Source organism: Arctopsyche grandis, chromosome 12 (genome assembly GCF_051622035.1).
Source record: "Arctopsyche grandis isolate Sample6627 chromosome 12, ASM5162203v2, whole genome shotgun sequence".
In the NCBI taxonomy this organism is placed as follows: Eukaryota; Metazoa; Arthropoda; class Insecta; order Trichoptera; family Hydropsychidae; genus Arctopsyche; species Arctopsyche grandis.
The window spans coordinates 29,149,736-29,176,944 of NC_135366.1; the positions used below are offsets into that span (position 1 = coordinate 29,149,736).

General features: G+C 32.9%; 1 protein-coding gene across 2 annotated transcripts in view; it reads left to right on the plus strand.

The window, feature by feature from the left end:
- The window catches only part of kek2 (leucine-rich repeat, immunoglobulin-like domain-containing kekkon 2 protein), a 253,432-nt gene that overhangs the window by 82,736 nt on the left and 143,487 nt on the right, over positions 1-27,209 (plus strand). For both annotated transcript variants that reach the window (XM_077442144.1, XM_077442145.1), the window contains one exon: positions 19,563-19,616. The gene's annotated coding sequence lies outside the window, so the exon portion shown is untranslated. The remainder of the gene's footprint in view (positions 1-19,562; positions 19,617-27,209) is intronic.

Below are 27,209 nucleotides of genomic sequence, written 5' to 3' on the forward strand. Positions count from 1 at the left end.
GTTATTCGTGACGTTGCCTATACCTTTCATCTGTCATTATAATACACATTTCATCCACATTTTAAGTAGAAACTATTTTTTTCAATGACCAAAGCAAAGTTTCCCATGCAATCTGTATTTTGTAATATACAATAACTTTTTTTAATGTACAAACATTTTTTTAAATACACATTTATTTTATAAAATGGACGTTTAAATTGTTCCCATTGAAAAATAGTTTAATTGTGAATTTTTATTTATTTTTTCGATGACAGCTACTTTCAGTATTAATATAGAAACGTTTTATAACAGTTGTATATCATGTGCTCGTGATTGCGAATTTCAGCATTCGTGCTTTCATTCGTGCAGATAAAAACTTTTACTTGTATTTTGATCGCGTGAAATTATTTCCCAAGCGTCCACGCTCGTAGGAAACAAGTGCCTTTCTCATATCATTTACGTTCTGCCTCCTTTTCATTGAGAAATGATTTTAAGTCTGCGAAAAATGAGACGTATATATCTACGTGACGTGAATATGAGCTTGCGAGTGTAATGATGATATGTGCCGCGGCGGGGATAAGAAAACTCGGGAAAGCTCGGGGAAAATGCGCTGCCGTCACGTGTGCGGAGGGAAAATGGACGTACGGGGCTGAAATGGATACTGTGTGTCTGAGGTCTGAGAGACAACAATTTTCCGAGAGCCTTTTACCACTACCATCTCGTCGTTCTTGTTTTTACGATTTATTAAGATTTATATCTTTGTCAGATGAGGCTGCGCTGCAGCTCGAGTCCTATGACTCGAGACGATTTGTTCAGACACGTTTGATAAGGCCTCACCATGCCCGTGAAACCTTCTCTGCTTAAGAAGACAGATTTTTGGCTGAAATTTTGCACAAACTCGAGCCATAGTGTAACCGAGCCGGATAAGAACATATTAGATTCTTCTTTTATTTTTAGAAAATTTTATCAACTTTATCGCTATTGCTTTCATCTTTAATTATATCGAATACATTATATAAGGATGGACGAAAATATCCATAACATCAATGAGATTCAGCAGCATTTTTACTTTTATATTTAATTAATAAATACACTCATATATGTATATACACTCAGTAATAAATCAAATTTAACAATATCAAAAAGGCAATGAAGTGTAAAACAAATCATGACAAAGTAATAATTTCATTGAACATTGATATCGCACCGTTCAAAAAATTATAATCCAAAAATTAAAAATGAAAACACAATCTGTTATACAACAAATTAATGTATCAAAGTGTATTTAATATCAATTAATTTTCTAGTTGATGAAAATAGGGTGCATCGTAAGTGCGAGAAAATTGGGCCGGGGCGGGGGTTGGAAACGTCGTAAATATTTTCATCAATTTTCTTGGTGTGCGATTTAAATTTAAATTTAATAACACTCCCTTGTTTCGTTTAGGGGGTGCGTTTTCATTTGGCGTAGTACGAAGTACGACGGTAGGAGTTTAACGTGGATATCGTGTGTACGGCTTTTACAGCCTCCTAAAAACTCCTCGAATATGAAATAAAATGGAAAATATTTGACGAAGACAGTGACAAGCTTATCTTGTATCGCTTCATCATGTCGTTGTTTGAATTTTGCTTGATTACATGTCTAAAAGTGAGCTTGTAAAGTGATATCTGATGCTTGCCGTTTATATTTTGATATATGCTCCAGGTATTTATACTGGAAGATTGTTTTTGAAATACATTATATTTATGTACATACATGTAATGTTTTGTTTTCTGTGAATTATGTATTTTTTGATTAAACATACGATATGACTTTAAAAATTATAGAAAAAAAGAAGACCATTCGTTGGAATTTAAAAATATTTTTCCATTTTAGTTATTAAATAAATGATATAATCAAATATTCACGTTTTATATAATCTATTGTAAATTAAAATAGTTTTTATAGGTATAATATATAGAAAAATATAAAGTTTTCTTAGATGGTAAATTAAATTAAATCTCAAAAGAAATTGAAAGCTTTTCTGAACGAAATCAATAATTGCAAGAAATTCAATACCAATTGTATTTTATTTGATTTTAAAATATATTGATCGTCATCTTGAAAATATTTACATAAATATAAATATCTCTATTTTGCTATTTTCTTCACTAAAAAAGAAAGCACAAAAGTTATATGTATGACCAGTGGACAGACACACGAAGACACAAGGCTCTCGTGGAGTCTTTACATCTTGTTAAGAAGGGTCATTAGTTCGTACCTTGATCCAATGTTATTGACCAGACCTTGGATAAACATATATACATACATCCAGCAGTATGGCTTAATGGTAGCGTGTGTGTTTAGCACCAAGTGATCAGTGGGTTCGATCCGCCATACTGCTGGTTAGATTTGGGGGTATTTGTGACTCCAAATCAATCGTTTCTTATCAGAGTTTGCCTATTTTATGTGATCATTGTTGAAACGGTTGCTCTAAATTGGCAAAAAATCATATTTCCAGCTGTCACAAATCTTCTGTATTTATTGTGTGTATAATTTGTAAAAATTAAGTACAAAAATCTAAATCCATAGATATCTCGATGGATTAATTCTGTAATTAATTGTTATTTCGTGTTTATTTATTTATTTATTTATTTAATAGTTTTGGACCATTGTGGCATTACAGGAAGAACCTAATGCGCCACAATGGCCTACATTTGAAAAAGATATAAAAACATGATATAAAAACAAGTAAACTGTAAATAAAGGAAAAAAGCAAAAGCAGAAAACATGGTAAAATAAAATAATAAAAAAAGTAACAAAAGGAAAATAATACATCATTCAGAGAGAAAAAAAAAATAACAAAAGTGTAAAAATTAAAAATAAAATCCATAAATCCCATTCTTTGTTTACACTGAGCAAAATTAAAATAGTATATAAAAATGTACAAAAGAGAAAGAAAAAATAAAATAAAATAAAACGAAATATGAATAAAAAATAAAATCACAGCGAGGCCCAAATGGAAGAGAGTAGATTAAGATTCCACTCATTCATCACATTCAAATTAAGAAAGTAATGATGAGCGCAGGTTACCAGATAAATATGTTAAGATAATATCCGACAATCTACGCTCCCCAAGGTGGAAAATATCACATTCAGGGACAGCAGCAACGATTTCATTGAGAAGTCGAATAGCTCTTGGAATAGGAGCCATTCGAAAAAGAACTGTGCGAGCAGCAGGTACAACCATTAAATGATGATGTCTACCACGCACATAATTATTAGGGACATAAAGTCCCAACTGTTCCAGCAACAACGGGCATGACGTATTACCACGCAATAGCTGGAGAACGAAACGAATTAACGAGAAGTTTCTCCGAAGTTCAAGGGAATTATACCCAAGCATGCCCAAAAGGAAAGGAGTAGGATAGAGATATGGGTAGTACCCATACTCTTTCTTATAAAGAAAACGAAGAAATGCTTTTTGCACTTTTTCTATAATAAGAGAGTAGTTTGCTTCATGCGGATTCCACACAATTGCATTATACTCTAGCTTACTTCTAACAAGCGAGTTGAAAAGCAAGCGAGAAGACAAGGGGTTGGAGAATAATCTAGCATATCTCAAGACAAATCCAAGTCGACGAAAGGAAACGTCAGCGATTGTCTTGATGTGGTTGTGAAAGGTGAATTGAGGATCAAAAGTGATACCCAAGTCGACCATTGATTCCACGCGCTTCAACAATACGGATCCAATGGAATATCCGTGACAATAGAGCGAATTCGCACGTCCATAACTCATAATAGCACATTTACTAGTATTCAGTTCAAGCCCTAAACTGGAACTGAACTCTAAAACAGCGTTAATATCAGCTTGAAGGAGAGAGGCTTGCCTCTCATCCTTAACAGCAAAGAATAGTTTAACGTCGTCAGCAAACAAGAGACATGAAGCATTGCGTAGTACTTTTGTGAGGTTATTAATGACTATTGTAAATAGTAAAGGGCCTAAGGTGGACCCCTGAGTTACACCAGATCGCGTAAAAAATGAAGGAGATTCATAAATACCATATCTAACAAATTGCTTCCTATCACTAAGATAAGAAGCAAAGAGTTTAAGAAGACGTGGAGAAAAGCCCACTTCAGCTAATCTGATCATAAGAGCGTCATTGTTGACAAGATCAAATGCTTTTCGAAAGTCAAAGTAGGCTACATCAACTTGTTGTCCACGGTCAACTTTAGACATGGTATAATATGAAAAGCAGGCAAGATTAGTGGTAGTGGAACGACATGGTGAAAAACCATGCTGCTCATCACACAACAATCTTTTGAACTGCAAAAGAATCAAACGGTGAAGGATATTATCGAAAATTTTGGGAATAGCCGAGATGATAGCAATAGGTCTGTAATTTTCAACCTCATTTTTAGAGCCACTTTTATGAATGGGAATGACTCTAGATAATTTCCATTTTTCAGGATAATTACCAGAATCCAGAATAAGGTTAAAAATAAACTGAAGAGGCTCTAAGAGCGAATTACAGCATGCCTTTAATACGTCAGGGGGCACACCGTCAGGCCCAACAGACCCTTTCAGCTTCAAAATTGCTATCCTAACATCTCTAAATCTAACATCTAACATCTTCAGCTTCTGGAAAAACAGTGATTTATGTAATAATAAAATGCTGCATTGTTTGTAATTAATTGTCCAGGAAGGCGTATTGGGGTCTTCCTGTCAAGCTTTCCTCGTATATATCAATGTAAGTAAAATAAAATTAAATTAAAAAAATATATGACCCCAGGTCAATCGTTTCTTATCTAAGTTTGCCAATTTATTTGATTTCATTGTTGATATGGTTCATACCAAATTGACCACTTACTCTCATTTATCGCAAATATTTGAATTTAATTTCAAATGTATAATACATACGGTACATATATAAAAAGATCATCTTGGGGCAATCCCGTAATGTAAAAATATATTTGTTTAAATAAATAAAATAAAAATATTTCTGTGGGCGCCTTGTATCGCCACGTATTTTTGGGAGCTCTTAGTGTTTTTACGTATCTCTGTAAACGTATGGTTTCTCCATGTGGTTTTTGTGAACGCCTTGTGTCTCCGTGTGTCTCTATGAGTACCTTGTGTCTTCGGTATCTTTGTGAGCGCCCAGTGTGTCTGTGAGCGCCCTTTGTCTCCATCTATCTATGTGGGCACATTGAGTCTTCACGTGTCTTTATGAGTGACTTGTGTCTTCGGTGATTTTGTGAGCACTTAGTGTTTCCTTATGTTTCTGTGAGCGCCTTTGGTCTCCATATGTCTATGTGAGAACATTGAGTCTCCGTGTGTCTCTATGGGCGCCTTTTGTCTCCATCTATCTATGTGAGCACATTGAGTCTCCGCGTGTCTCTATGAGCTCTTTGCGTCTTCGATGACTTTGTGAGCGCCCAGTATTTCCAGGTATTTCCATGAGCACCTTTTGTCTTCGTCTATCTATGAGCACATTAAGTCTCCACGTGTCTCCGTGGTGTCTTAGTGTCTCTGTGAGCCTCCTGAGTCTCCACATGATTTTTTAAGCGTTTTGTATCTTCATGTGTCTCTATAAACTTCCTGTGTCTCCGTGTATATCTGTGAGCGCCTTGTGTTTTATAGTGGCTTTTAGTGTGTCTCCATTTGACTGTGCGCTAATCTGGACATCATGACGCACCTTATCCTGTCTTCGACTGTCTCAGTTGGTCTCTGTGTGTCCTAATTTAGTCAGGATTTAATACCAATACATAATATACTGTCATGTTCCAAAACGCAGTTTATGTATTTTTTAAATAACTTTGTTAACAAACCAAGATTTCTTGATTATCATAAAAACGTTACATTTATTTTATTGGTAGATATATTCCAAAACTACAGATTGAATTATGGAACGATGATGATTTTAAAATGAGATACGTAGAACTTTGTTTCACTAATTAACTTTGGTTCACTTTGTTCTGCTGCTGTGCTGACTGTCACTTGCAGGGTCGATATTAATTACCAACATTCTTGGAGTCTCGATGGTGATGACCACCATTCTCGGAGTCTTGATGGTGATGACTAACTTATGTGATCGAATCGTGATATCTATAAACGATTTTTATCTTTTGGGTTGGGCAAAGTCCGGCATTCCTGGGTTGAGCAAAGTCCAGCTGTCCTGTCTTATCTGACTATCCGTTTACATGAATTTTATCGGACTTGTTACTCACGTATATGAATATGAGAAAGTGAATTTGATTATTATTTTATTTATTTATATATAATTTTAGCTATTAGCTAATTTACAAAAAAAAAATACATTTCAATAACTTAAATCTAAAATTCTATATTTAACTTGTACTGTACTGTCCCTCAAAGAGGTGTCTCTTTGCTCCTCGCAAGAATGCATCCATGGTCTTATAAGACCTGATGCACTCAGGGAGGGCTTTATACATTAGTACACCCCTGTGAAAGACACCCCTAGCTGTCTTTCTTTTTATTACTCTACCTACAACCAAATTATTCTTATTTCTAGTATAATGATTATGAATATCTCTATTTCTTATTATATAATCATTAAAATAATCGGGTAATAACTGATGATCTAACTTATAAACAAACGATAATGTGCTTAGCTTTAAACTATTATTAATACTCAACCATCCAAATTCATCTAACATACATACTTCTAATACTTTTTAATCTACCAACATTCAAAATACCTCTCATAGCTTTATTTTGTAATTTGTGTATTTTCCCTATATCTTGACCACTAAACAAGTTAAGCACAGTGCCACAATAAACTACGTGGGGAAAGACAATTGTATTATAGACTAAAACTTTATTTTTTCTACTTAAAACATTTCTTAACCTACATAAAACACCAACTTTTCTAGCCATTTTTTTATAATATATTCAGCGTGTACCTTAAAATTCAGTCTTGAATCTATGTAAATACCTAAATATTTAATGTTATCGACAATTTCTATTACTTTGTCATCCATTTTCACTTCACCTACGCCAGTTTAATTATTTATCCATATCATTCTTGTTTTATTAATATTAATTTTTAATTTATTTACACACAACCATTTATTTATATTGTTCAATTCCACATTCAAAATATCACACATCACTTTTGCATTCTTACCTAATATATATACTAATGTATCATCCGCAAAATTGTGGGAAATACGTTGATAAGCGAGGTACATAACAATACATGTACTACGAAAACTTAATACAAATGGACACTTTTATTTTTTTACGGCTTCCATATATAAAAAAACCTTTTCAACAAACTAAAACTTTTGCATATATTTTAAAACTTTAAATTGTATATGTATGGTATCTATTTAAAATACATTTCGGAAACTCTTTTCAACAGTATCCCAGCTCAGAACTAAAAAAAAAAAATACTCCATTTTTAACCCACCCTAGCGTGCGTATCTTTGTGTGTATATATGTGCATATGTAGTATAAAAATCCCCAGTTTGCGTTTCGCCTAGGAGAGAGCCCTTGAATGGCTTGTTATATACAGTTTAGCAGTGATATGCGTTATCAATTTGAATTGTGTTCTGGCAGGCTAAGCGAAACGTTGGTTAGGTAACGCGTTTTTCATAGTCGGTGGCAGTCGGGAAAGTGATTACCCTGACGGTAATTTCCCTTTGAGCGTCTACCGAAGAGCGGTTAAACAGGCCGAAAGGAAAATTAATGGAGGCAAGGCGGTGAAAAAATGCGCTCCCGCTTACTTTGATAATAAAGTGAAATGTCTCAGGGAAAACCCCACCTCGCACCCCCCCACTTTTTGTCGCAACCCTCACCTGACATTATTTATATTTGCCCAGGGGGAATCTGACGTGGGTGGGTGTCTCAATAACGCACCTCCCCTCCCCCCACATTTTCTTATTCCAGGAAGGCTTACATAATAAGTGAACTTCGTTTAATCATGCTCTATCAAACGGCGATAAAAAATTCGAATGCAAATGTAAACGTATCCGCGAGATGAATCAAGGTGTGTCTTATGAGGATTTTCCGGGAAATTGGGGAAAATACGTGATCCACCCCCTCCCCCGCCTCCTATCGCTAATCTCCCGTTCAGAATTTCTTTTGTCGTTGCCGCAGAAATAAAAGGGACGTCTTTTGTCATTGTTATATCTGCCGTTTGTAAATATGATGCGTATTATAGACCCTTATGTATTATATAAAACGGTGGTGGATCCATCGTATTACCAGAAATTTTACCATATTCGGAAATTTAATCCAAATCTGATTTAAAAAAACTGTTTGAATACATTTTTTGACATTTTTAGATCAAAGTTTTGTGATCATACGAAAATTTGAACTCGTTTGTTATTATTTCGTAGGTTAAGCTAGAGTATGTACGTGAGAAATCTTCTGTATATCACAAACATATAATAATACTATATAATAACATATAAATAAACAAATAATAACATATAATAGTACTATATAATAATACGTGTTTTTATATAATCTTTTCAGTGGAAATTAATTTTCAGGACTGTTACGGAAGTGGTGTAACGATTTTTTTAAAATTATATGTCATATATAATAAGGAATAAGGACAAACTAGTTGTAAGTAGAGTAAGAAAGAATAAGACGGCTGGGGGTGTTTTTCACAGGGGTGTGCTCATGTATAATGCCCTCCCTGAGTGCGTCAGGTCTGCTAAAAACAGGGATGCATTCCTGCGAGGTGCGAAGAGACACCTCTGTGAGGGACAGTAAATATAAGTTAATTATAAATTTTAGAGTTAAGTATAATAATTAAGATGTATTTTTAAATTAGCTTGATAGCTAAAATATATATAAATAAATAAATAAATATATACGTTCATCATAGACATCCCCACTCTTGCCTCGAATCGCTATACATATACATACTATTATGTAAATGAATTGTCAATCAAAACATGTGTTTTCTTATTATACTTCAAATCACGTAATTTCGTACTGATCTTTGCCTCCGGTAGTAATAACATAATTATGTCAGATTTTTTCATATTAATTTTTACTAACATATTTACATAAAATTAATCAATATACATTTATGAAATCCACATATTATGTATGTTTAAAAAAGTGTAATTTAAAATTTGAACCAGGTCTGAATATAATACACAATATTAATTCCAAATTTCATATTATATTTGAATGAAATTTTCCAATTTTTTTTATAAAGCACTGTCATTTTGTAATTAAAATAATATATAAATGTAAAATCGTATATTATATTATATATTTCTACAAATACTGTGATGCAATAAATAGTTTATATTGTTCCCTGAAAGTCAGTACACAAATCATTCGCCACGTTGAAACTAGGGCACAGTGCGTTCCAAAGGTGCCTATACATTGATATTAATTAAAATTAATATAACACGATTCGATCGATTTTTGTGAGAATTAGACGCGTCATAATTCGAATCTCAATTATTCGAGGACTTGCTTTTGACCTGGGGGGGTGAAAAAAAAAGTATGGAATCAATGCACACCTTTAACCCGATCCGACCCTTGAGTGGGGTCGCAATAAATTGGGCACCTTTCGGGGGCCCCTGACAAAGGACCCTTTCGGTGTCAGACCTACTTTCGTCCCGCAAAAACGGATTTTAGATATGAATATATAAATGGACAGAATTGAAAAGCTTCCAGGAGCAAACGCTCGGAAAAATGTTCTCGTATTAGAGGGAAATTTAATAACGCGGCACACCTTTCTAGGGTGCTTTTCAATGATGGACGTTTTTGCAGTTTGGTTTAAAGGAAGTGTTAGGAAAGTTTGCACTTTGGTGACATTTGAATTTATTTGGTTTTAATCTATACTTTGAAAAATTTCTTTAAGAATTAGTTATCAAGAAAATTATGACAGGAAATTATATATTGGTAAGATCGATTCATGGAACTTGCCGTGTATTTAGCAATCTTGTAGCAATATTGTATTTAGCAATCGACATGTGCTGGCGACTACAGCGTATTGAATATGATTTTTTTTCAAGCTATATAGTTAAACTCTTTTAGTTAGTTAGTTTCATACGATTGCTTTTTTTGAACCACTTTGAATACTTTTCCCATTGATTTGATACTTACAACATACGGGGATTAGTTAATAATGAAGTGGAAAACTGTCTTTGATATTATGACGCTTAAGAAATTTAATCATTAAAAATGACAACAGAATCATCTGTCAGATCGACGTGATGACAGCTATTCAGCGCGCATTTTCGACATTCTTAGATTAACTTTATAGGTTACATAGCTGAGTAGTTATAACTAAAGGGCAGCTAGTTACGGATATTTTTGCATATAACAATAGACCGCTTTATTAGTGTTCAAAAGCAATAAAGCAAAAAAAACATATTTTTTCTAAGAAATTAACAAGAATGAACCATTTTTTTACTGCTCTTTGTTATAACAGTAATTTTTTTTCATATAAACTCTATTATCTTGCGGTCATCAAGGTAATCGACATTTATTAGCTTCACTCTTTTAGTTCAGTGATTTGTGATCTGATTTTGAACTCTTCAGATCGCTTTGATATTTTACCAACATGCGAGGGTTAGCTAGCATTGAAGTAAGCTTATGTCTCGGACATGAAGATAGAGGAGTTTCAGCATTAATAAACTCATTAAATTTTACATAGGAATCTTGTGTTAGATCGGAGCGATGACAGCTAGCTATCCAAATGTGGCTTTCTATCGCCCCTTTACAATTCACTCAAACAGAGATAAAATTTACTTTTTTTAATTTGTTACTTTCTTATATATTTTTTTTAATTAAGTGATTAAAAAAATGGATAACATGAAACTACAGATCACCAAAAGAAAATAGTCTTTAATGTAGTATATTTTTATCTGGCAATATGTAAATCAAAAGCTATAATTGACGCTGTGTTTGTTTGATGTATAGATAGATTACAATGCAACTATTCATTTCATACTTTAGTTATAATAAGTCAATTATTAATGTATTTTCTTGAATATAAACCAATGCAATCTTTACAACAATCAACCAAATCTTGATAAATTAATATGAATTTAATTTCAATGAGAATTATCTCATAAAGCTAGCCTATTTCTTACTTGATTTATATAATACATATTTAACATCTCTCAAATTACAAAATTAAACCAAGTCTAACTATATGTAGAACTTTTTTATGAGGCCTAAGTTTTACACAAAAGTGTGAAATAAAATAATGCGTTGAAATAATCCGTATATATTAAAAAGATTAGAAATGTTATACGTAGAAGAGTGTTTTGCTTTAAAAACGTTCATTTCGTTACGAAATTAGATAAATTTGTCAAGGGGGTGGGAGGGGTTATACCCCGGCTAAAAAGCAATTATTTCAAGGGGGGTTAGGTGGGGCTTGTAAATTTTCTAGTAAATGTGACATCTTTGTACTATTGTACCACTTATTATAGCCCATTAAACGTTGCGTATTTTCCACGTCGAGATTTAGTTTTCCAACTGAAAAGCGAAAGTTTTAATTTAACATTTTTCGAGCTTTCACAAACTGGTGTGATTTTTTATTTTTATTTTTGTTATCCTCCGTTCGTAAAAAATCGTTATTGCCAAAATAAATTACAGTTCTGGACTCGTTCGTTCGAGTTTCGGGAAATTTTATCGACAGATTTTTCGCATAATATATCTAATATTGAGGGCGAATTTGCATCATATATATGCATAATATAATAAATATAATTATGCACATTAGCTTGTGTAATGCAATTGAACTGGAATTTGACGGTAAAATGCGTATGTGCTTAGTGGGAGAATTGGAGCAGAATGATTTTGTAATATCTAAATATGTATGGGTTTAAAAAGGATGCTCACAGTTTGACAGGTCAAAAGCAATTTTAGCAGGTTAGAACTTTGACAGATTTCAATCATGTCATTAAAATCTCGGCAAGTTTAAAATTCAATGAAAAATTTGCTTCACCTATGTATTTTTTTAGTTTATCACGCTTTGTACTGTTGCGTAGGGGTGGGTGGAGGATCAAAATAAAAGGCCAAAGTCGCTTCACAGCTTTTATTGGGTGATTAAGGAGATCCACGCACTGACAGTGCTCCGTCCAGAATGCCTTCATATGGCCTAAGTACCTGCTTATAAAAGGCAGGTCGCTCACTGCATCTTCCTCAACGCGTTTCTTTACCTATTGTTATAATCCCGTACCAGATACGCAGTCCCACGGTTTTGGCACGCAGTCCCGCGCTTTTGCGCTGTCAGTTCTGAGAACTCTAGCGGGAAGTGGCTGGGTGCCGTTACCAACCACTAAGTCCATTCGGGAGTCTCCATTGTTAGTCGACAGCACTTAAGCCTGGAGATAATCCTCAAAAACCAATTATAACGGCGGCTCCTTTTAGCATATGCTACAATACAAAAATTATGTAAAATATAAGCATACATTTGTGATTATATAAAGGTGGTGTAGAAGAACAGATGATGATGTTCAGGTGGTTTATGCTAATGGGAAATATATCTGTGTTATTGTAGCTTGGACGTGTAGAGCAGTTTCCGAGATCGGAGTGAAAGACGCAGTAGTAGCGGTAGAGATAGTTTATTGTTCTTGATTCTCCGTCGGCCTGTCAGCTCCGAATGAAGCACGAACCAAAACCGCCTAGTTTCTATACCCAACGGGTACTATGAGTGCAGAAAGAATCATTGGCCGATGGGTCGCGAGATCTTATTGGTTGTCGTATACGGCTCGTTTATAGGCTGAGGCCTTTTACATGCTGACCACTAATCTATGCTGCTGGTTTATAATCTATCATAAAAAAATAAACATTACAATTATCAAGAGTTCATAATTATAAACCAGCAGCATGGTCTAGTGGTGAGTGTGGTATTCTTTCGTGCAAGGTGTCGTGGGTTCGATTTCCACTATAGTCGCGTTGTTGGCCAGACCTTGTTTTGTCGAGCTCAATCGTTTCTAATCAGAATTTGCCTATTTTTCTGATTTTAATTGAAACGGTTCCTGTAAAATTGGCTTTTCCTCTCCAATTTTCTATTGCAAGCCTTGAGTTATTATTATATCTCAGGTTTCGCCAGTTTTCTCTCCATGTCTCTGTATGTTTTTATAATTTCTCTAATCTTAATCTGTATAGCACACTCGCTGCATTGGAGCAATCTGTTACAATCTACTTTATATGGTAGAAGTGAAACTAAACGTAGACGTGAATGAAGGAAATTAATTGGTTTTTATTACTAGCCTCTTCTTACTTCACTTACGATTTTTTTTTTGATGAAATTTGGTTTCTTATCCATACTCTTCCGATCGTTTCCAAACTTTGCCATTTTGCTCGGTTTGGTCATCAATATATGTATGTGGAAATCAAGTCCGCCTTTACGATGGTGAAAAATAATCGCAATAGATACGTTTGAAAATACTCCATAATCTTTCTTGGTGACGTCTATTGTCGAAATTGCCGCATTTGTCAACACTGTTCCGATCGTTTTTTCTCTTTTCGCCAACATCTCGCTATGTCATATTTTAATTGTTTAAACGCCCATAACTTTTTCTTTTTTCACTCTATATTTTATAAAATTTGCTTTATAGGTTCTTATTATCTCTCATATATACATTTTTAGTTTTATCTCTCATATATGGGTTTGCTACAAAAGGTTGCAAACCACGCGGCTACATGCTCATTTCGATTGAATTTCAACTGTTTGAATTTAAACATGTACGAAAGATGAGATATTCATGGGGTTGCGTAGATGACATTTCAATGTAAATTGATGATTGGAAATTCTTAAAATTGAGTTGGATCTTTCTGGCAAGTTTAAAATGGCAAAAGCCGAGACAAAAGTATGAAATGAGCATCCAGCAAAATGAGCATGCGGCCACGTGGTTTGCAACCATTTGTAGCGCATCGGAATATATTATATAATACAACTCGATGTATTCAACGAGTGCAAAAGATACAGGACTGGCAGATGTTCGTCTGTGAGCACCTTGCGCGTTCGAATTTAAGCTTCGCATTTCCATACCAGTGTTTCAATGATTCGCCCCTAAAAAGGCTTCCACCCCAAAAATCCGAATGTGAGGAATTGTCACCAATTGTTACCAATTCGGAGTTTGGTTCTGACTACAGTGTGCATGAATAATAAGCGTGGAGTGTTTTGTGTCGGGGTGTAGTGGTGTAAAGGGGCGCGCGCTGCGCAGAATGGCCCCAGTAACTGCCAAACTAATTTTCCTCGCTGCTGGCCCTGGCAATTGATTATTATTATCGATCGTTAATATTAAATGCTGTTGAGCCGAATATACCCTTATATACGTATGCAGTATTAATACACGTGTCGAAATTCACGACACGTGCAGCTCTAAAGTCTCATCGGCGATATTAATATGATATATAAAATGTATATACCGTCACTTGCCAAAATGCAGTTTATATATTTTTTAAATTACTTGGTTAACAAACCAAGATTTCATTTATTTATTAGTAGATATGGGTATTTGAAAACTGCAGATTTAATTATGGAACGATGATGAATTTGAAATGAGATACGTAGACCTTTGTTTCACTAATAAACTTTGGTTCACTTTGTTCTGCTGCTGTGCTGACCGTCATTTGCGAGGTCGATATTAATGACTACCACTCTCGGAGTCTCGATGGTGGTGACTGACACTCTCGCAGTCGATGGTGATGACTGCCTTATATGATAGAATCGTGATCTCTATAAACGATTTTTATCTTTTGGGTTGGGCAAAGTCCGGCATTCCTGGGTTGGGCAAAGTCCAGCTATCCGTTTACAAGAATTTTAATGGACTTGTTACTAACGTATGTATATGAATGTGAGAAAGTGAATTTGATTATTGTGAGAACTGCATTGATAAGCGACGTACATAACAATACATATACTACGAAAACTTAATTCAAATACGGCTTCCATATATACAAAAAAAACCTTTTCAACAAACTAAAAATTTTGCATACATTTTAAAACTTTAAATTGTATATGTATGGTATCAATTTTTAAAATACATAATCCGAAACTCTTTTCAACAGTATCCCAGCTCAGAACTAAAATAAAATACTCCATTTTTAATGTATGGTATCTATTTAAAATGCATTTATATATAAAATACATTTATTATGCTATCGGAGTCTCGATGTTGATGACTACCACTCTTGGAGTCTCGATGGTGACGACTAACTCAAATTCTAACTGTAAAGAGTTTATATACTCTACTTTAAAACAATTAAGTGTTGAAGACACGTGTCGTACAATTTTTGTTAGTCAGTGTTTAAGGTGTGCTATAAATCAACGGTGTTACTTATTAAATTAGCTGTGCCACAGATCAATGGTGCTACTTATTAAATTAGGTGTGCCACCAATCAATGGTGCTACTTATTAAATTAGGTGTGCCACAAATCAATGGTGTGTCTTATCCCTACTGGTTAGTAGACTACATTGATAAGCGAGGTACATAACAATACATATGTAAATGATATCTTATCTTATTTACAAACAACATAAGTAAAATACAATCGAATAGTTTATAAGCTCCCTAGTATAAAATAATTCAAGCAGGTATCCATATATACTTATGTATATGAATTGTGTGATCGATAACAATCACTTAATCGGTATCGCGATACGGGGGAAAGTCGTATTGGTAGGTAAATTCACACGCGTAAGTTCAAGGTGAGACACGAAAGGGCTAAGTGGGAAAATCGTTCGATGCCGTGAGATTTCCCACCGGTTTTCCAACGCGCCAATAAAAATCACTCCATCTGGTATAAATTACACTTAAGAAAATAAGGTTTTCTCGCGGCGAAACCTTTCAAAAGCTGCGTGAAGGGAGCTCGATCAATTTGGCCTCCACTTTGGCATAAATCCTCACCGGTTCTCCGATATTTTATCTCCGGTTACATTCAACCCGGTTTCGGGTTCACAATGTGGTATTATTCATTCGTATCGTTCGGGTTTATGTTACGACACTGGCGGATCCTTTTCAGGTGATGCTGACAATTAACACGTCGTTTATTTTGTTATTCGTTTGAGGAATTGATTTGTTTGATGTGCATTATTGGACAGTGTACAAAAGCTTTCTTCAAGTTAAGGATATCTTTGATTACTTCTACTCAAAGATAATTATTATGAGCATTTATTTATAAGAATTGTCATGGGCTTTTTGAGCTCTTTTTCTTATTATGCTGTACATTAGAATAATATATTACTATGATTACTAACCAAATTAAATTAAAATTGTAAAAGAGAAAATGATCAGTAGATCAGTAGCTATTAAAATATATATAATATGTATTGTTCAGATAATTTCGTAATAATAAAAAGCATTTAAAAAAAAAAAAAATCAAAGAAAATGCTACTTGCAGAAGTATAAGAATTTTGAAGTCAAGTTCAGATATATAAAAAATTGTATATAGGGCTAGTGTATATATGTATATTTTGGAATGCGATGAGCTCAATAGTAAAATATGATTAGTTGAAATAAAATATAAAAAATAAAGAACCTAAACAGTAGATATGAAAGAGCATCAAATGATTTGTCAATATTCAACGTGGATATATTGGTGATGATAAAATCTTGCAAAGAAGATGATATTTGAAGAAGAAGAAGATGAAATGTAAATGCTTTTCAATAGCTTAATTCAAATAGAAAAAAAGTCTTTATATATATATATATATATATATATATATATATATATATATATATATATATATATATATATATATATATATATATATATATATATATATGTATATACATATATAAATTAATGTTTGTCTGTTTGTCTGTCACGTATGCGTTCTTATACCATTCAACCGATTGTGATGAAACTTACAGGAGCTATTGTGTGTATGTCCGCAATGGTTTCTGTAATAAAAAGTTGCAAAAAAAGGGGAACGGAAACGGGAAAAACGGGAATGAAACGGGAGAAACGGGCTTTGCAACGCAACAATTGCAAATGTTTTCGCGTCTCCACCTGCGTTGTTAGGTTAAAATAAACAAACAATTGAATAATTTAAAATGTGTTCGCCACCTGAATTTTTCCGAAAAACGGAAACGGGAACTGGAACGCAACGGGAACGGGAATGGGAACGGGAATTGCATGCGTTATTGTGGCATTGCACCGCATGCCGGTGCAATGCCAAAAATACATAATTGGAATGTATTGAATTTTCTCAATAATAAAATATGACTTGAAGAAGTCTATTTCATTAAGAAAATTAAGTGTTAATAGTGGTTTGGAAAAAGCACCATATCATTATTAAATCTTACGTGGATATATTTTCGATGATTTCTAAATTTTGTAAAGGAGATGGTACTTAAACTGTAAAGAATTTAAATGAGTGAAATTTTAATAAAAATAAACTACATACATTGAAGATAGTATTGCCAACATCAATTTTTATTTAAGAAATACTGAATTAAAATTGGTTCTTAAAAATGTATTTCAAATTGTTCTACGTACATAATATGAGCCATTATATTAGAGAGTGGCGGAAATTCAATTTTCAGTTATAAAAACACTTTCTGTTTGATTTAATCCATAAATTTTTATCACTTATTTTAATTCGATATTTTTAGATACTCGAAAAAATAGAATAAAAGTATTACTGGTCACCGGTATTTTTAAATATTCGTAAACATAAAACGTTATATTCAATGTTTTGGGAGATATTTTTATAATATAACGGCTCATAAGTATTTTGTTTAAAATATATCAATATTGAGGACAACATGAATATTTAACTATGTATCTGAACTCTTTATTATAAAATTGTATATTTTGTATTGGCATATTTGAAAGTATAATACTTTTTTTTTAATTTTAATCATAAATATAAAAGATCATATCTTCTTTAGTAAATATTATTATTGTTTTAAAATATATTCATATAAATATATAAAAATGAAACTGACGCTTTTGATAAATTTTATATTTAAATGATCAATACTTTAAATATACTAACTGCTAAATGTCCGGCAAAATGCTTAGTATGGTACGAAAGTGTAGTTTCTAGTACTTCCGGCTTGCATAAAATTGCTTTTTCTAACTATCAGTAGCTTTTAGCACAAATTTAATATACATTGAGAGTTCAATTTACACGGAAGAATGCTCAATTTACACGGAAGAATAAAAGATTCAAGCAATACAAAGACAATTAAATTGTGTGTTAATTATTTAACTGTATCCAGTCACGAATCTGTTAATTAATTGTCATTACCAAGTTTTCAGTCACGTTTCTTACGTAATATCCGAGAACGTAATTTGATTACGCCTTTAACTCTTCCGTTATAATTTCGTTTGCCTTTGAGGTTAACCAATGTGGATGTTAAACACAATACGCGAATAAGATATTTCAAACTAGATTAAATTTACCAAATGTTTCCTCTATTGGGAAATGCTTTGTGGGTATGCTCTATATTTGTATATTATATTAGTGTATTATAAATATTTATTTATTAATTGGAATCTATGTCAGCTTGACTATTACTGAAGTATAGATACTGAAGTATTTGTTATATACTGATACTGTTCGACAAATTACAACTTTTTTTTTTGATTCAGAGACGAGATATGACTTTTCTTATAGATCTATGCCCAGTAATTTTTCGTTTAATTAATTGAGGTTAGCCAGTTAGTTATTATTTTATATTACTTAATATAAAATAGTATTAAAAGTGGGAAAAAATCCCAAATGAAAATACGCACTTTTGACTTTTGATTTGAACTGGACGACTACTTGGAGAGATTTGAAAGCTGAAAAGTACTACAAATGAAAGATAAAATACCGGAATATAGATTCCAATATTCATTTTGAACAGAAAATTGACAGATTTTGAGACATCGACCGAACAACACGAAGATATAGAAAAATCGCGCGATTTAAAAAAAAACATATCTCCGAATCTCGAGCCAATAAACATTTTTTATTACCAGATCAGTATTTACTAGGCATAGATCTATAAGAAAAGTCATATTTCGTCTCTGAACAATTTTTAGTGTCGAACAGTGTTATTGCTAAAGAAAAAAAAGCGGCTCTTGGTTGCAATTAAGAAATTGTTTGATGACTTGTATGAAATGTCGCGTCATCTTATTGAAGCTGCTGCGGATTAACAGCAATGTCATTAAATTTATTTCGTGTGATTAAATTGATTATAAATTAATATTATAATTATGTTGCGTTTCAAACTTTTGGGTAGAGTAAATATTCGCTCCTAAAATATGTGTTTTATTTAAGAAAAACTTCCGACATAACAGTTGAATCACTCGTTATAATGGTCCGAACGAAACTTCTGAAGCTTTTAAACGGCCGTTTTAGTTCGGTATACATCGCCGTAAAATTAATTTAATGCTACAATGGATAATCAGGTTTTATCCGCTTACCGTACGACAAAGTAATTTTAAGTGGAAGATTCGCGAAAAACTCCTTTTACATGGATCGAAACATTAATTTTCCAACTTTTCCCCTTGACAATATTCGTGTTTGAGTGTCGGCCCTTTGTGTCCAAATCTATTTTCGCTCCTTTGTTATAAGAGCGAGTCTTAATTTCGAATTAAACTTTATAATATCAATCCACAGAGTGTTAAATTATTTTTTATATATTTCAGATTGCCGCAATGGCGAATGCCCCTTTCGAATCTGATTTCGTTCGATTTCATTAGGTGAGTTTTTTATTTTATTTTTTTAAATATAGAAAATTTTAAACAAAAACCAATGGGATATTCGATATTTAAGCCAATGTTGGCACAATACGCCATGTGCATCGTGTGTATTAAATTTAATATGCATTAGTGGAGATTGAAATTTTGCATTTACAATGCGATTTAGGCGTTGTTGAAATCGGATCGTATTTTACGTATATTTGAATGCTATCAAAATGGAAATTATCAAAGAGATTAACGACAGGTACGATTATTGATATGTGTATGGGAACAAATGGATGAATTATTACATGTATGTATGTATGTAATTTGCTTAAAAATTAATTCGGAAAAACGATTCCTAGAATATGTAAAGGGATTCATATTTTAATATATGCAGTTTAATATTTATGTGCGTATTTTTGCATATTATATTAAAGTGGTCTTCACTTAAGCAAAATAAATTGGTATTTGAAATATTTCAATTAGTACAAGCCTTCTAATAACAGTTTAATATTTTTCTTTTAAGTATGCAATAAGCAAATAAAGGAGGTTTATAAAAAAAAAATTGTATCGCAACCTAAAATGCTTAAAAGCTTCAACAAAAAAAAAAAAAAAAAATTGCAAAATTTTTCAATTATTTTATTCTCAATTTAATCTCTAAATATCTAGCTATTCAATTTTCTATTATATTCTTTTATTATTCATATGTATGTAATAAAAAATAGGCTTTTTTTCGATAGAGCACCATTCCATAATATTTCTCACGAAAATGAATATTATTTAGCCAAATTATTCACGTTATCAAATTCTGAACCATTTTTAATTTAAAAACAAGCATTCATTGTTTAGAAAAAATATAATGGATAATTTGATAAATATTTTACGCTCATTTTTAAAGTAAATAAATAATAAAATAAATGGTAAATGATAAAGTTGGGTTAAAAAGTAAGAGCGAAATAATTATTTTAAATATACATAAAAACAACGAATCATCTAATTTTTATTTTATATGAAATGTAGGTTGATCTTATTTATATTTTACGAATAAATAGCAATCCTATAAAGATAATTATATATAATATGTACAATGTTTTTATATATAAATACAATGTTTTTTTCGGAATATTTATACAAAGAAAAAAGTAACAATAGTATTATGGTTTATGAAACGCTTGTATTCCAAATTTATTTTTTATTATTCGTAAGGTTCATATTTATATACATGCAGAATATATTTAACATTCATTTTAATACATATATATGTATAAGATACTGGTCTTGTGATCATTATGTATTTTATTTACTATTTCCCAGTAATTATATATGTACAGTATAATGCTTATTTTATTTTAATGCAAATGTCTAAAACATAATAGAAAGAAAAGCTCAAATTTTCACAGTACATTTTAAATGTTAATTTAAGACTATTTAAAGTCGGCAATCTAAATGCTTTTGTAATTGTATTTATGCCTGAAGCGAACAGGCGTCTTTTAACAATCACCGAGAGGAAACCCTTCACTAACTTAATAGTTTAGTTTATAAGTGATTCTATCACATTATCTTTAGTTAATTTGTTAGCATTTACAATTCACGTGTTCAACATTGTGTGGCGCTTCCAAAGCCATTACAATTCAATATTTACAATAACGCCTGGCATTATTTAGTACAAATTTGACATTTTTCTCACTCGAACAAATTTCCGATTGTTTTAAGCTCAAACATACGTACACAAAGGTGGCAGATTGCAATTTATTGAAGCGTTCATTTGCTTGCGCGATATTAGTTTGTTCTGTCGAGTGGTGTTCATTCGTTTGCTTCGTCGTAGGTAAACCGTAGTCTGTCAATACCATATACATACATAGTATACACGTATGTGTGTACAATACATACCTAAATACAGATCCCGTTGAATGTTTGTATGTACATATGTTGGCTACAGCGGAAAATATTCAGAGAAAAACACGTCAGCACAATGAAAACTCGGCGCCACGCCACTACAATACGTCTAGGTCTGTAACAGGGACGTGGAACCTTTTTCTGATTGAAAATGTCGATCGCGTTGTCTGTTTTTGATGCTAAACTCACTGCTTTGTGACTCAAGTGTCTCTGGATCGTATTGTTAATCTTAGCACGTTGCGATGTTTGTGCTCTGTGCTTTGAATTTGCAATGTAATGAAGAAAAGTGCACGGTGTTGTTTTTTTTTTGTATTGATTGAGTTGATTTTCTGGTTGCAATTAAGTGAAATTGTTTACATGGTTGACTTTTGTTTGTTGTAGTGCAATATACTCGTAGTATATGTGTTTGTACAATGTGGTGTGTATTAAACATATCACAAAGGCTTTATTTATCTGAAATGTAAAAAGTGTGTTTGTTTAATCGTTTCATATATTTCATATTTAATTTACCAGCAGCGTGGTCTAGTAATGAATTCTTTCGTGCTTGATGTCACGGGTTCGATTACCACTAAGAGTCTCGTTGTTGGCTTGGATTTTGGAGGTCGATCGTTTCTAAACAGAATTTGCTAATTTTTCTTATTTTCATTGAAACGGTTCCTGTTAAATTGGCTTTTCCTTCCCAATTTTCCTTCACAATGTAAAAATTCGTATTGTTTCATGAAAAATGTTATTAATCGTATTTATACGATGTTTGTTATATCTGACCATAGATGTCAGGTATTGTTTCGATTAACATGTGTATGTATGTAATAATTATGTATTTAGATCGTTAATTATGACTTTTAAATGTCTTGTGATAAATTAGCCATAGTGTCAACCTGGAGCTTATCTGTAATGTTACTATGGCGAAATTGTAAAAAATAAATATACAATATTAAACTGATTTATATCAAATTTCGTATAGGTATGCGTATATTGAAATCTGTAAAACATTGCTGATTATTTGAAATTCCAACATTTCACCTCTATCTTTGGATTTAATCCTCTTATAAAGTTGTTCCTTATAAAATTCTAGCATGTTTCATTAATCTAAGCTAAATTTTGGATATTCATGTACTTATTGAAATCTGTAAAAGATGCGGAATTACATGAAATTAGGATGCTTCACTCCTACCATCTCTTCGATATATAAAATTGAGATAAAAGGTAATCTTTGTTCAGGTAATCTGTGTATATACCTAAATCGTATAGACATTCAGTTGTAATCACCGAGACTCTTCACAAGTGTGTTAGTTTGGTTATTAGTGATTCTGTCATAGAATCTACTGGTTAGTTTGTTAGTAATGTCGGTAACAAACGGAATATTATTTATGGCATGCAGTTTTTTCAAGTAAGTATATATGGGTGTATTGTAAATTATTATTAGAGATTTTTTTTGTATTATTTGGAGCTTGGAAAGGTTAATATTTGAGTTACCGCGCCTTCAAAAATTTACGCACCACTTATTTTAGACTCTGTTAAAATCTGCTTAAAAGAAAAAACCGCCAACAAAACAAAGACACTTGACGATCTCTGGATTATATCAAAGGTACACAGTCTCCATGCATTAGGAGAACGATCTTTTTTCTTGCCCCATCCCACAAATCCAAGTTGTGAATAAAAGCTGAGCGTTTCAGCGAGACTTTTTCAACTGAAAGGAGGGTCGATGACGCGTGTCCTTCTTCCTTCCAAAAAAAAAGATATATTTAAATACATAGAATAATAATATTCGGTATCCTTTATGGTGAGCGTATCCACCCATTTCGGGTTTGTGCTAATTAGTTACGGACAATTTGCGGGGCAAATTCACCGTCGACTGACGGACGTTTATCGAATAGCCCCACAACTAGAACGTATTTTAACGGGGGTCCAAATTGAAGGATACTAATGGTTGTTATGGTTATAATTGAATTATCGGAAAACGAGCCGGGTCGTTAATGTATTGGGACGTTGCGTAGTTCCAAAATTTATGTGTGTGTACATTGAAATCAATAAATTCCCGACCGGGACAATTTGCCCGATAAATCTTGATTAGACTCGAGGTCCTTGGGTCTTTGGTTTTTTTTTTGTAATTTGAAGTTGGGTGTACCTCGGTGTAATTACATATCGTATTTCAGTAGGCAAATACGTACATATTTCGCAAATGATAAGCCCGACTTCATTAGGCCCTGGGGACCGGTGAGTTGAAATTACGCGGCCTAACCGCCCGGTCCGGATCTTGGGGCTTGCCGACTTTACAACGCCTCCGAGGACCCAAAGACTAAACTTTCGTGTCGTTGGAAAGCCTCCCCCGACGATGATTCCGAACGGATGTTCTGATAAAAGGTCGGATTGGATGAATTGGACGGTGTTTTTGTTTTCGAAAGTTAATTTTGGCACGGAGAAAAATTCAGCAAAAAAGATCAGCATTGCAAAAAAAAATCTTTCGTTTATGAGATATGAGCTTTTACATAAATGAGCAATTTTTACAGATTTTTGGCTTTTGTAGTCTTTAACTCAAAATTTAGTATAGCTGTGCGTAAGTGAGTATTGACATCAATAGTCAGATGTTTTTTCTATTGATTTCAATTTTTTATTGCTTTAAAATAATTATAATTAATTATCTAGCGAATATTAAAAGTCAAAAATATACTTTTTAGAACATTTTTTTCGGTCAATGAAAGATTTCCGGCTTGAAACTATCAATATTCCTTGTTTTAAAATGTTATTGTTATTAAAATGAAGTTTATAATGTTTGACATAATATCAAGTAGCAATACAATAAAAATTTAAATGAAACTACCATGTTATTCAAATTATTAGGAATCGGTAATATATGGGAAGATTTGGTAGTGTACTCATCAGTTATTTCAATGTACCAAACATTTTTTTATTGTTTCTATCAATTCTAATTAAGTAGAAGGTTTTTTTATTTTTAATTGTGGAACCCATTATAGTCTGCTAAACCTTACCAGGTAGCATTGAACATGGATCGTGTAATCCATATCAATGTTTATAAAGACTGGCTTACAGCGGAATTTCTGAATTTATAACCATAGCATGCAATTTTTCGATGGAAATCCCTAACTGCTGAGTATTTTAGATTGTGGCTTGGCATTTGGATTGTGAGCATTACATTTTAACAACAATGAAGAAGATGAAACTAGTTTTGGAAAATTACGTTCAATTATAGACTTTTTTTATATTGTTGCGAAATATATTAAATAATGTAAACACACCTTTACAAAACTCGAAATCTTCGGCGGTAGTTATCTAGTGTTTGTTTGGATTAGCTACAATATTTATACATGCTTTCTATTGGATTTCTAAATAATTCTAGTTGGAAATTTTCAGCGTGGAGGGCTTTCAACAGAAAAACATCAGCACTCAAAGGGTTAATTAGTTTGAAGCTCACTAAATTATTCAATTAAGTGAGCTTTTATAAATCGTGAGCACAGTTATAAATCTCTAAACAAAAGGTGATTCAACGGTAATGCGTCTGAATCACTAGTATGTAGAAGACTCACGGGTTTGATACTAATCAATGGAAAACAATATTCTCTCATTTATATATCGTATGTATCTAATGTTGTTATTAAAAACAAACAAATAAACAAAAATACGGAATTGGACTATTGTATATACATATGTATATCAAATGTTTCAGCTGTCAAAATATCACTCAAACGTGTTGATCTTTAGGCAAAACTGCGCTAGCATGAAAACGGCTACCGTGTTCATAAAAAAATATCTTCCAGATAGTATAATATAATTTATTCTCGGGTCCGTGTGACCTTAAACAGTAGGGGTGCCACTAAACGAGACCCAGTAGTCGTTGACGGATTTGGGAACGTAAGCCGTCGATAAATTTGCACGTCGTCTCCCCTGTACGGTCGTGTGATCCCAACTATCGTAGGGGTAGTCCGCCAGATCCAGGTGTGGGATGACTCTCAACTAGATGAAATTCCACCCAGTGCCCTTCGAATAAAAGAATACGACGACAAGTTTAAATTTAGATTTTCCCCGAATATATACATATGCAAGGGCGTGCGAAAAGTCCCCGGAAATTGTGGCATTACAGGAGTCCTTAATGCGCCACAATGCTCGAAAAAATACAGAGACAAAAATATATTTATACATAATCATTAAAGACAATACCATTATAATAATAGCAGATAAAGCAAAAATATAAAATAATAAAATACAAACTAGGAGATGTCTTGCACTTATAGCCAGCTCCAATGTATAAAAACCAGCCGCAAATACAAAACATCCCTGCGAGGCCCAAATGGAAGAAAGAAGATTACAATTACACTCATACATTACATTCAATTATGGAAATAATGATGAGCGCAGGCTCCCAGACATATATGTTAAAATAATCTCCCATAATCTACACTCACTGAGGTGGAAAGTATCACATTCAGACTCAGCAGCAAAGATTTTATTGTGAAGTCGGATATATTTTGGAATAGGAGCCATTCGATAAAGAACTGTGCGAGCAATGTGTAACATCCACATAATATTTAGGGACATAAAGTCTCAACTGTTCCAGGAACGACGGGCATGACGTATTTCCACGTAGAAGCTGGAGAACGAAACGAATGAATGAGAAGTTTCTCCGAAGTTCGAGGGAATTTTACACAAGCATGTTCAAAAGTAAAGGAGTAGGGTAGAGATATGGGTAATACCCACACTTTTTCCTTTATAGGAAACGAAGAAATGCTTTTTGCACTTTCTCAACCATTAGAGAGTAATTTGCTTCATGCGGTATTCCACACAATTGCATTATACTCTAACTTGCTTCTCACAAGCAAGTTGAAAAGCAAGCGAGAAGACAAAGGGTTGGAGAATTACCTAGCATACGTCAAGACAAATCCGAGTCGATGATAAGAAACGTCAGCAGCTGTCTTGATGTGGTTGTGAAAGGTGATTTGAAGATCAAAAGTGATATATAATAGATTCCATAGATTCCACACGCTTCAACAAGACGGATCCAATGGAATATCTGTGACAATAGAGTGAATGTGCACGTCCATAGCTCATAATTGCACGTTTATTAATATTAAGTTCTAGAGCTAAAATAGAACTGAACTCAAGACAGCGTTAAGTAATAATGGTATAACATATACCTATACTGAAAATTGATCGTCAAAAAATAGTAGCGTTGTTTCATTTTTTGTTTCAAATTATGTTCACAATACATCTTATATCTAATTTAATAGCTACTGATCTACTGATCATTTTCAATTTTACAATGTTAATTTAATTTGATTAGTAATCGTAGTATTATATTATTCTAATGTTAATGTACAGCATAATAGGAAAAATAGTTCAAAAACTTTGTTTGGAAATGACTGTACTGCAGTGGTTTGAATAGAAAAATACTCTTTTTTAGCAGAAGGGTTGTATTTTCAATATGTTTTTACTTTACCTCTCCCTCACCCAAGTGGGGTATGCAAATGCCTCAATTTTTACGTTTTTCATAATAACTATGTGGTTTTCAAAGCTATACACCCTATATTTCTTGAATTCCTGGAATGAACTACAAGAAATTTATTTTAATAAATTTTGTATGATTTAGAAAAGGGGTACATCGTAAAAAAATACATTTTTACTTTCCAAAGTATGATTTAAAGCCGGTAGCGATAAGACTGTTCGCTTGCATATTATTGTTGATCGATGAATCACTGCGAG